This window comes from Myotis brandtii, unplaced genomic scaffold, assembly GCF_000412655.1.
Source record: "Myotis brandtii unplaced genomic scaffold, ASM41265v1 scaffold118, whole genome shotgun sequence".
Lineage (NCBI taxonomy): Eukaryota > Metazoa > Chordata > Mammalia > Chiroptera > Vespertilionidae > Myotis > Myotis brandtii.
Window position 1 is genome coordinate 1,991,218 of NW_005354090.1, and position 9,310 is coordinate 2,000,527.

At 46.0% G+C, this 9,310-nt stretch overlaps 1 long non-coding RNA gene across 1 annotated transcript; it reads right to left on the minus strand.

Moving 5' to 3' along the window:
- Positions 1–455: 455 nt before the first annotated feature.
- LOC106724220 lies at positions 456–8,442 on the minus strand. The gene is made up of 3 exons (XR_001359966.1): positions 8,198–8,442; positions 7,219–7,230; positions 456–468 (listed from the first exon to the last, which is right to left on the minus strand). It is a non-coding gene; the product is annotated as an uncharacterized LOC106724220 (long non-coding RNA).
- Positions 8,443–9,310: the final 868 nt, after the last annotated feature.

The following is a 9,310-nucleotide window of genomic DNA, read 5'->3' on the forward strand; positions in this document are numbered from 1 at the left end:
AGCACTGTCTGGTGGCCTGGAACGGGTTCTGATCTTGAGGAGACTGGGAGGGGGAACACCGGCCAGGCTTCCCGGCACCACCTGCCCCTGGAGCTGGCTCTCCCAGGGGCAGTGAGCAAGAAGCACGGCCAGAACTCCACAGAGAGAGCACAGGGAACAGAGCTTCTGAGCTGTGGTCAGCTCCCTCTCTGGAAAGATCCGAGGCTCTCCCACTTCCATCCTACATCTCATTGTTGTAGCAATAACTATAGCTCTGCCCCTATGATTTGCTCTCTGGCCTTAAATCATATTCACACTGACCACAGCAGAATATTAGAAGTCTAAATACTCTGGATAGGAAATTGACCTGAATTGCCACTTGACCATATAATTTATCTTTCAAACCTGAACACTTTGAAGAGTCCAAGGAGGTGCTACTAGAAGCTTTTCTGGGACAACTGGCATGAACTGGGACCACCTCAGGAAAACCTAGTAGTTTGGGCTCCCTATTTATTCCCCCAAACAAAAGGTCACGACAAAAGGATAATGCCTTGAAACAGATTGTTGGTGGAGATCACCAACAAGCCGGTCCAATTCCTAGTGTGCTTCATGTCTCTCACTCCATGTTTCATAGCAGGATGTTCTGAATTAACAATGGCACAGCTTGCCTTAGCGACCTCCATCCAGACTTCTCTGAGGATTACATAGCCAAGAACATAATCTGGATGCATTCCTTGTGTAACTATTCTTCCATTGATTTCTTTTCTTTTCTTTTCTTTTTTTTTTTTTTAACCACAAAAGGCTATTAAGCACAGAATAAGAAGGTAGGCTTGTACGTGTGAGTTCTGGCAATCCTAGTGTGGGTGAGGACATAAAGCAACAGAAACTCTGGCATGCTGCTGACACAAGGGGAAATGCACAATAAATTTAAAGAGCCCAATGCCCTCAGCCCAGGAATTCCACTCCCGGGTGCACACCCTTGTGAAACTCTTATGTGTGTGCAAAAGGTTACCTGAACAAAAGTGTTTGTAGCAACATTGTCTAGAAAAGTAAATGATAGCAACCTAAAGGTCCATCAACAGAGTCATGGATTTTTAAAAAGTGATGATAAAATCAAACAATCCCATTAAAAAATAGGCAGAGAATCAGAATAGACATTTTTCCAAAGAAGACACACAGATGGCCAACAGGTACATGAAAAACACTTAACATCACGAATCATCAGGGAAATGCAAATCAAACCGCAATGAGTTATCACTTCACACCTGTTAGAATGGCCATCATCAAAAAGACAAGCGACAACAGATGTTGGCGAGGATGTGGAGGAAAGGAACCCTGTGCACTGTTGGTGGGAATGTAAATTGGTGCAGCCATATGGAAAACAGCGCAGAGGTTCCTCAAATAATTAAAAATAGAACTGCCAGCCTGGCCATCGTGGCTCAGTGGTTGGACATTGACCTCTGAACCGGGAGGTCACGGTTCAATTCCCTGTCAAGGCACATGCCCAGATTGCACGCTCGATCCCCAGTGTGGGGCATGCTGGAGGCAGCCGATCAATGATTCTCTCTCATTGATGTTTCTATCTCTCTCTCCCTCTCCCTTCCTCTTTGAAATAAATAAAAATATACTTAAAAAATAAAAATAGAACTGTCATATGACCCAGAAATTCTACTGCTCGGTATGTCTCTGAAGGAAACTTAATCACTATCTCAAAATGGTATCTACACCTTCATGTTCATGGCAGCATTTTTTTTACAATAGCCAAGATATGGAAACAACCTAAATGTCCATCAACAAATGAACAAATAAAGAAAATATGGCACGTATGTACAACTGAATATTATTCAGCCATAAAAAAGGCTGCGTGGAGGTGGTGGCCCCCAGAGGGTCTTGAAACGCCACTGGTAGGAGTGATCCTCAATGTGTCTACTCTTTAAAGTAAAAGGCTAGGCTGCTGAGTTGGAAATCCTTTGTGGACTTACTTCTAAGGCTAAGCCTTTGTTACATGAGCGCGCTGCGGAGCTGGAGGCCTTCACTCGGGAGGTGGCACAATGCTGGAGCAGTCTCCCACCACAGACTTCAGCCATTTGCAACAACATGAATGGATCTTAAAGGCATGATGCTAAGAGAAATAAGTCAGACAGACAAAGACAAATACCATATAATCTAACTCACATGTGGACTCCTAGGGGGAAAAAACACACCTGAATTCATAGATCTAGAGAACAAATTGATTGTTATCAGAACACAGGGGGGCAGAGGGATGGGGAGGGAAGGGTGAGTGAAATGGGTGGAGGTGATCAAAAGATACAAACTTCTAATTATAAGGTAAACAATCCTGGGGGTGTAATGTACAGTATGATGACGACAGCTAGCAATACTATATAGTATATTTGAAAGCTGCTAAGAGAGTATATCTTAAAAGTTCTCATCACAAGATTTGTAACTGTGTGGTGATGGATGTTAAGTAAACTGTAATCATTTCACAATGTGTGTATATATATCAAAGCATTATGTTGTACACATAAAACTAATACCATGTTGTATGTCAATTATATCCCAATAAAAATAAAAATAAATAAAAAGTGGTCATGCAGAAATTGGAGATCTGTGTCAACATGGATAAATGTCAAAAACAATCTTGAGAGACAACGTTGCAGAAGGATTTCTTTCCCCTGACACTGTCTATAAGAGGCTCTAAATGTGGGCTCAGAGACTATGCACTGTTTATAAATCCTTGCATATGTGGTAAAGGTATGTAAACATGAAAATGATAAGCACCAACTTCAGGACAGAGGCTGGAGGGGAGAGCGGTGAGGGGATCGAGAGGATCAGGAGGGGAATTCAGAGACTTCAGCTGTGTAATATTTCATTTCTTAAGCTGGATGGTGGGTAAGCAGGACTCATTCTAGGCTTTTGGCTGAGACAGGGCTGCGTCCCAATGCCAGTCCAGTAACTAACTTCAGTTTCCTTAGACACAACACCCAACCTCTCAATGTACCCATTTCCTTCTCTGTAATGGGATCCTGAAGTACCCACCACATAGGGTGGCTGTGAAAATCCTTTCATAATGTTTTTTAAGGATCTACTGTGTTCCCTACATAAAGACACCATCTTGGCTCTTCCTGGCAGCAAGTGCTTCAGAAATGAAAACTGGACTGAATGGGTACCCGTGCCTATACCCATGGCCTGGGGTATAGCTGGGCCTGTGTAATGTGGCCATTTGCAAAGACACCCTGCCCCTGTGCTGGTGTTCCCTGGCCAGGTACACTGCTCAACAAATCTCTCCTTGTCTCCCTCCCTCCTCCCTGTCCCTCCTCCTGCTCATTCACAGGACTAGAGAGGTAGATGCCACAGTCACACCAGTGTCAAATGACAAAACTGGGACTCTAATCCAGGTGTCTCAGAGGCAAAGCTCTTCCCAACTAAGCCAGGGTTCCACAACCATATTCACCTTAGAACCACCTAGGGATCTTTCCAAACCAGCAAAGTCTTGGCCCTGCCCTGGGACTCTCAGACACCATGACCACAGGGCTCCCTGGGTCCAGTTCCTGTGAGCTCTGCCCCTCACACTCACCACCCCTCTCTCCAGGTCCAGGTGTCCTTGTGGTGCTAGAACTGCTGGCCAGCCCAGCTCCCCCTCACCCACAACAGCAGAGTTTGCACCTTCCATCTCAATGTCCCCGACCTGCAGCACAGTCCCTGGCACGCTTTCAGAAGAGTGTACCCTGCAAGATGGAAGAACTGAGCCCAAGAGGAGGACGTTTCAGGGAGGAGGCAGACTTGGCCTTCCCCACACTGGAGGTGTCCACAGGAAGGGCTGCCCCCCAGGTACTGCACTCCTCCCTGGAAATAGAGCTCCCAAGGAAGCAGTGGCTGGCACTTCCTGAAGAGCTACTGCATCCGCTCAGATTCTATCTGTGTGTCTCTCCACCACGAATAAAGTGGGGACTTCCTCCCACATTTCTCATGCCTACAGATACAGAATTCTGGTGCAGGAAGGCAAGAGGGTGGTCACCTCCTCCAGTCTCCAGCCAACATCTCAGTGGCAGCTCTGCACTCTCCACAGCAGCTCTGCACTGAGCAAGACCACCTGGGCAGCTTTGATTACTAGAAAATTTTCTCTTTCTCAGGAGAGGGATCTCTCTCGTGCTCTACAGCTCTGTCATTTGGTCCTGGTCCCACCCTTTGGAGTGGCGGCCTTCCTTCATTCCACACACAGGGCCTTGTACGACGCAGGAAGGAGTTCGGACTTTATTTCAAGTGAAATGGGGGACAAATAAAGCATTATTAAATGGGGGGCATTGGGATCCGTTTATTATTTTGAAAGAACATTTTACTACTGTGTGTAGTCTGGATTATAGGAAAGTGAGAGTAGAATCCAGAGGGTAGACTGGCAGGCTATTGGGATAAATCAAACAGGAGATGATGGTGGCTTAGGCAATGGTCTGGCAGTGAGGATGCATTTGAGATGTGTTTTGGGTCCAGACTTGCTGGATCCAAGACTTGCTGATGGATTAGATGTGGGTGTGCGTGCATGTGCCTGGTCTGAGAATCTTGACTTTTATGTGTCATCTTGTTTTAGGTACCCTTGTTTTCATTCACAGAATCAAGACATGTGTCAAATCATTTCCTGAGAAAAAAAAAAAAAAAGAAGAGAGGGATGCAGAGGAAATGAGAGGTCAGACTGTCCCCTGCTACCTTGTCTCCTGGGCTGTGCAGGCTCAGATCTGGTCTCCTGAAATCAACTCCTTCCCCAGCCTGACCCCAGCCTCACCCCCACTTCCTACTGAGCTGTGCTCTCTGCGAGGCAGAGGAATGACCAACAGCAACAGGGGCCAAGCCTGGCTGGATTCCCAGGAAAAACTTCTGAGCTCTTGGGCTCAAAGACAAACCTAACTGCAAACATTGAAAAGTTCAGGATATATCCACTAGAGGGCACTGCAGTATTGCCCAGACAACACCATCCCAGCACTGCTTTTTTCCATTCAATTAGCTAAGAAGTACTATTGTTTTGAGCACCGTTTAGCCAAAGTCCTGGTTGAAATTCTGAGATACAAAGACCAAGGATCACAGATGCTGCACACCGTCCAGTCTGGGGGAGCCGGAAGGGGCTCAGAGCCCTCGGAGGTGAGTGAGGAAGTTGCACCCAGGCAGGGTCAGTCCATGGCTTTTTACTGCTTCTGGGAACTTAACTATAGATGACACACACATTCATACAACACATAGGCGACACACATGTATACAAACAGCACACATACCCATGTACACAAACCACGTCCACTCTGCAGTCCTTGGTGTCGAGTGCCTGTGAGGAGGGGGTTGTGGAGATGTCGGGTTGCGGAGGAGGTGGCTAGACTCCCAGGAGAGTGGAATAGAGCGGTGGTGAGTTTACAACTTGAGAGAACAACCCCAGAGCCCCCAGACAATCCACACATCATTAGAGTCACTGTAAAAGAGCCTATTAAAATGCACACATGCTAACCACATGTGACCCAAGGGTTGCATGAACTCATCAACACCCACTAACACATTAGCGCAGATTTACTGAGTGCTGGGCCTGGCGTGGGGAATCTTTTGTCAGAGGGCCACAGGGAGGGGGAATGATAGCCAGCCTTTAAGGAGAACAGACTGTGTGCAGACAAGGTGCCAGGTCCTGTGAGCTTTCTCTCTCTCAATGCTCACAGCACCTCAGGGCCCTGGGCTCCGACATCACCCCCAGTTTTTAGAGGAGATGCTGAGGCTGAGAGAAGTGAGGTGACTTGCCCAGGATCACATATGTAGGTCAGGAGAGAGGCTGGGATTCTAATCTTGCCTTAAAAGAACTCACAGTTAGTTGGGGGATATGCATATAAAAGGATCCAACAAGATAATTCAGCAAAGAGCAGATTCTTTTCTTTCTCTGTCTCTTTCTAAGAACTTAACATGTTTCGTTTGCAGAGCTTCGGCTAAGAAGGTAGGGGGAACCCCCACTCAGGCTGCCCCACCCCCATTGTCTCCAAGGGGCCCCGTGTTACCTGAGATGCAAGCAGCTCTGTCACCTGCACCTCGTAACCCGTAACCCGCTGACATGGTGCTGAAGATGTCAGTGATGGGAAAGTTGTCTTGTGGGGTTGGTGACAAGTTCCCATGGGAGACTCACAAGGAGACCCCTGGGGCTCTCCACCAAGGCCATGCCACACGCAGCAGAGAGCTATGCATCCACCAACCAAACAACACAAACTTCCACAGGGGACGAGTGACCGTGCCGCCAGACTGCCCATTGTGAGCTGGGTCTGGTGAGGCTACGAGGCTGTTAGGGCCGGCAGACCCGGCACCAGTCCACTGTAGCGGAATCAAGTCACTGCCGCATTTGAGCCGGTCAGCTCTTCATCGTGCTTGGGTGTCTTCACATCATTTGCGTTTCATGTGTGCGTGCACGGTGTGCGTGAGCAAGCCTGCAGGTGTATGTCTTTCCTTCCTAAGGAGACCGTGAGCTTCCCGAGGAAGTCAGCCTGTGCGACTCCGCCTGGGGGAGCTCCCAGCGCCCCAGCCAGTGCCAACCCAAGACCTCATGTCCCAACGGCCTTGGCTGGGCTGCACGGGCTTGGACGCAGGTGGCTGGAACCCAGGCTCCTTCCACACAGTCCCCACCCCACTGTACAATCCCTCTGAGCCTGTTCTCCCTGGAATCTCCTGTCCCAGAGGAGGCTGCCACAGTCCAGGTGAGGACACCAGAGGCCACGGGGCCTGGAATACAGGAGGTTATCCTCAAGCCAAGCCAAGCTCTCATCCAGTGCCTGGCTGCCCTCAGCTCCACATCGTGCCCGCAGGGGCACCAGAAAGGAACCATTGCTCCTTATCCCTGAAACCGGCCTCCCCCATCAGCTCCCTATGAGCAACAGCTCAGCCTCCTGTGGTACCTCAGACTGTAGGACAGTCATCAGGGGAATAGACAACCCCTGTGACACTCCTGTGTTCCAAGGAAAGGGAGCTTTGGGATAAGGGTTGGCGTCTGGGAAGGAATTTCGCATTTTAACAGGTGGAGTCTAATGGAAGCCAGCCTCTACCTTCTGAGAAGTTCAAGAAGATTTCCCAAGGTTGTGGCTTGAATCACAGGGAAGGACTGAGACAGGCAGGGGAGGCTGGGCCTGAAAGAAGCTGGGAAGAGGCTGTGGAAGAAGGTGAAGGAGAAAAGAAAGGAGGGAGGGACCCCCAGACACCTGCTAGGAGGGCTTTGACACAGAAAGAGCAAGTGACAGAGAATGGAAACTACAATAGACTTCCTGGTGGGTCAGCCTTTCCTGAAAGGCCATCAACCAATCAATCAGTACTAGTAGCCTGTTCCTCCCACTCTGAGTTCAAGAAAGCTTAGATTTTTACCATTCTAATTAACTTTTTATCCTATTCCTTTTTTTTTTTTTCCTGAGAAACTAAGAGAATTTTAGGGTTTGGGAATAATCTTCTGAGTGGAATTCCTAGTTCACCCTGACCTGACAAACGAAGAATCTAAAAAGATATAGTTTTGCCCTAGCTGGTTTGGCTCAGTAGATAGAGCATCGGCCTGTGGACTGCAGGGTCCCAGGTTTGATTATGATCAAGGGCACAAGCCTGGGTTGTGGGCTCGATCCCCAATAGTAGATCATGAGCATCCATTTTGGACTTCAGGTGAATAAGAAATATTTTTGTATTAAGACAGTGGGATTTTTAGATTCATCAATCACAGCAGCAAACATTATTGAACAAAGGAGTTTTTTATGTTATGCAAAAAAAATATAGGATACATAAAAGGTATGCCAGAGACTGAGATATCCCCCCACCCACTATTTGTTCTTCCTTTTTTTTTTTAATTGAGGAAAACTTATGTACAGTGAAATGCAAAGATCTCAAGTGTATAACAAAAGGTTTTGATGAATTTTTACTCCTTGGTACCCAACACACTAATTTAAATGTAAACTATATCCATCACCCCAGAAAATTCCCTTGTGCCCAACCCCTATGGGGAATGACCATTTTGATTTCTATCAACATAAATTACTCTGCCCCTTCCTGAACACCAACGGAATCATACATTACGTATTCATTTGTGTCTGGTTTCTTTCACTCAACATGTTTTTGAGATTCATGCATGTTGCTGCATATATCAATAGTTCATTCTTTCTTTTTTATTTATTTAAATTCTTTATTGTTTAAAGTATTAACCACTGACTTTGGCATGATTTATGATTCCTTGGGTTACGCAAAGAAAAATGAACCCAAACACAGACTTGCAAGACACGACCTATATGAGAAGAAGAAGACCTCAAGAAAACAGAAAGGAACACAAGAACAGAATGAAGAAAGTCAGGGGGACTGCAAAGGCCAATGTTGGTGCTGGCAAAAAGGAGTAAAGATTCTTTGGTGACTGTATCTGTGATGGTTGTGCAGATTTTTCATGAGAGGATTAATAAACTATAAACTTAAAAAAAATAATAAAATAAAAAGATATGGTTTTAATGAGGTTCCATGAGCTATTTTGGTGGGGGTGGTTTTCTGCTTTTAAATGTAATGCATCAGTCTCTAACCTCTGCAGGCTTCCATTTCCTCATTTGTACAACACGGATATTTACAATATGTGCCCCACAGGTTTGCTGCAAGGACGACATGAGACAAAGAATGTAAAGTGCCGAGCAAGGCGTCTGTGCACACTAGGACTGGGAATATGTTAACTATTTTACAACAGCCACATCACTCCCACAGCTGAGGTCCAGTTTGTCAGTTCAAAGTTTGGTCCCTTTCTGCATCTTGACTGTAACAGCTGTTAATTGTTCACGAGCTAAATTTTCGCTTGCTGCAGCATTTCTCATGGACCCTCTTTGAAAGCAAGCTCCTCTAGCAAGTAAAATATGTGATTCAATTTCTAAAATTTCTATTTTTGTTCTGACATTTTTAGAACTATTTTTCTTCATCAGCTAAAGAATTGGACCAGCTAGGCTATGAGATCTTTCCCAATGAAAAATTCATAACTCTGTTGTGTAAAGTGGGAAACTATCTGTCTACTCAAGTGTCTTCAGGGCCAAATATCAACCCAAAGCAGATTAATATTCTGTAGAGAACAATTTGCAAACCGAGAGAGCTGAACCAAAACATTTAACAACCCATGATGAATGTCTTGTCAATAATGAGGTCATTTGTATGCAGTACATAATTCAGAGAGGAAGCAGTCTTGTCTGCCTAATTTAGCAAACTTTAAAAACGAAAAAAGAATTCTAAAGAGTCAATCCATAATATGGGGAGGAGGGAACTTGAAGATGTTCAGCAATGCATTATTCGCAGCCCTAGTCAATATATTACCTAAATCTCTAGCAATATA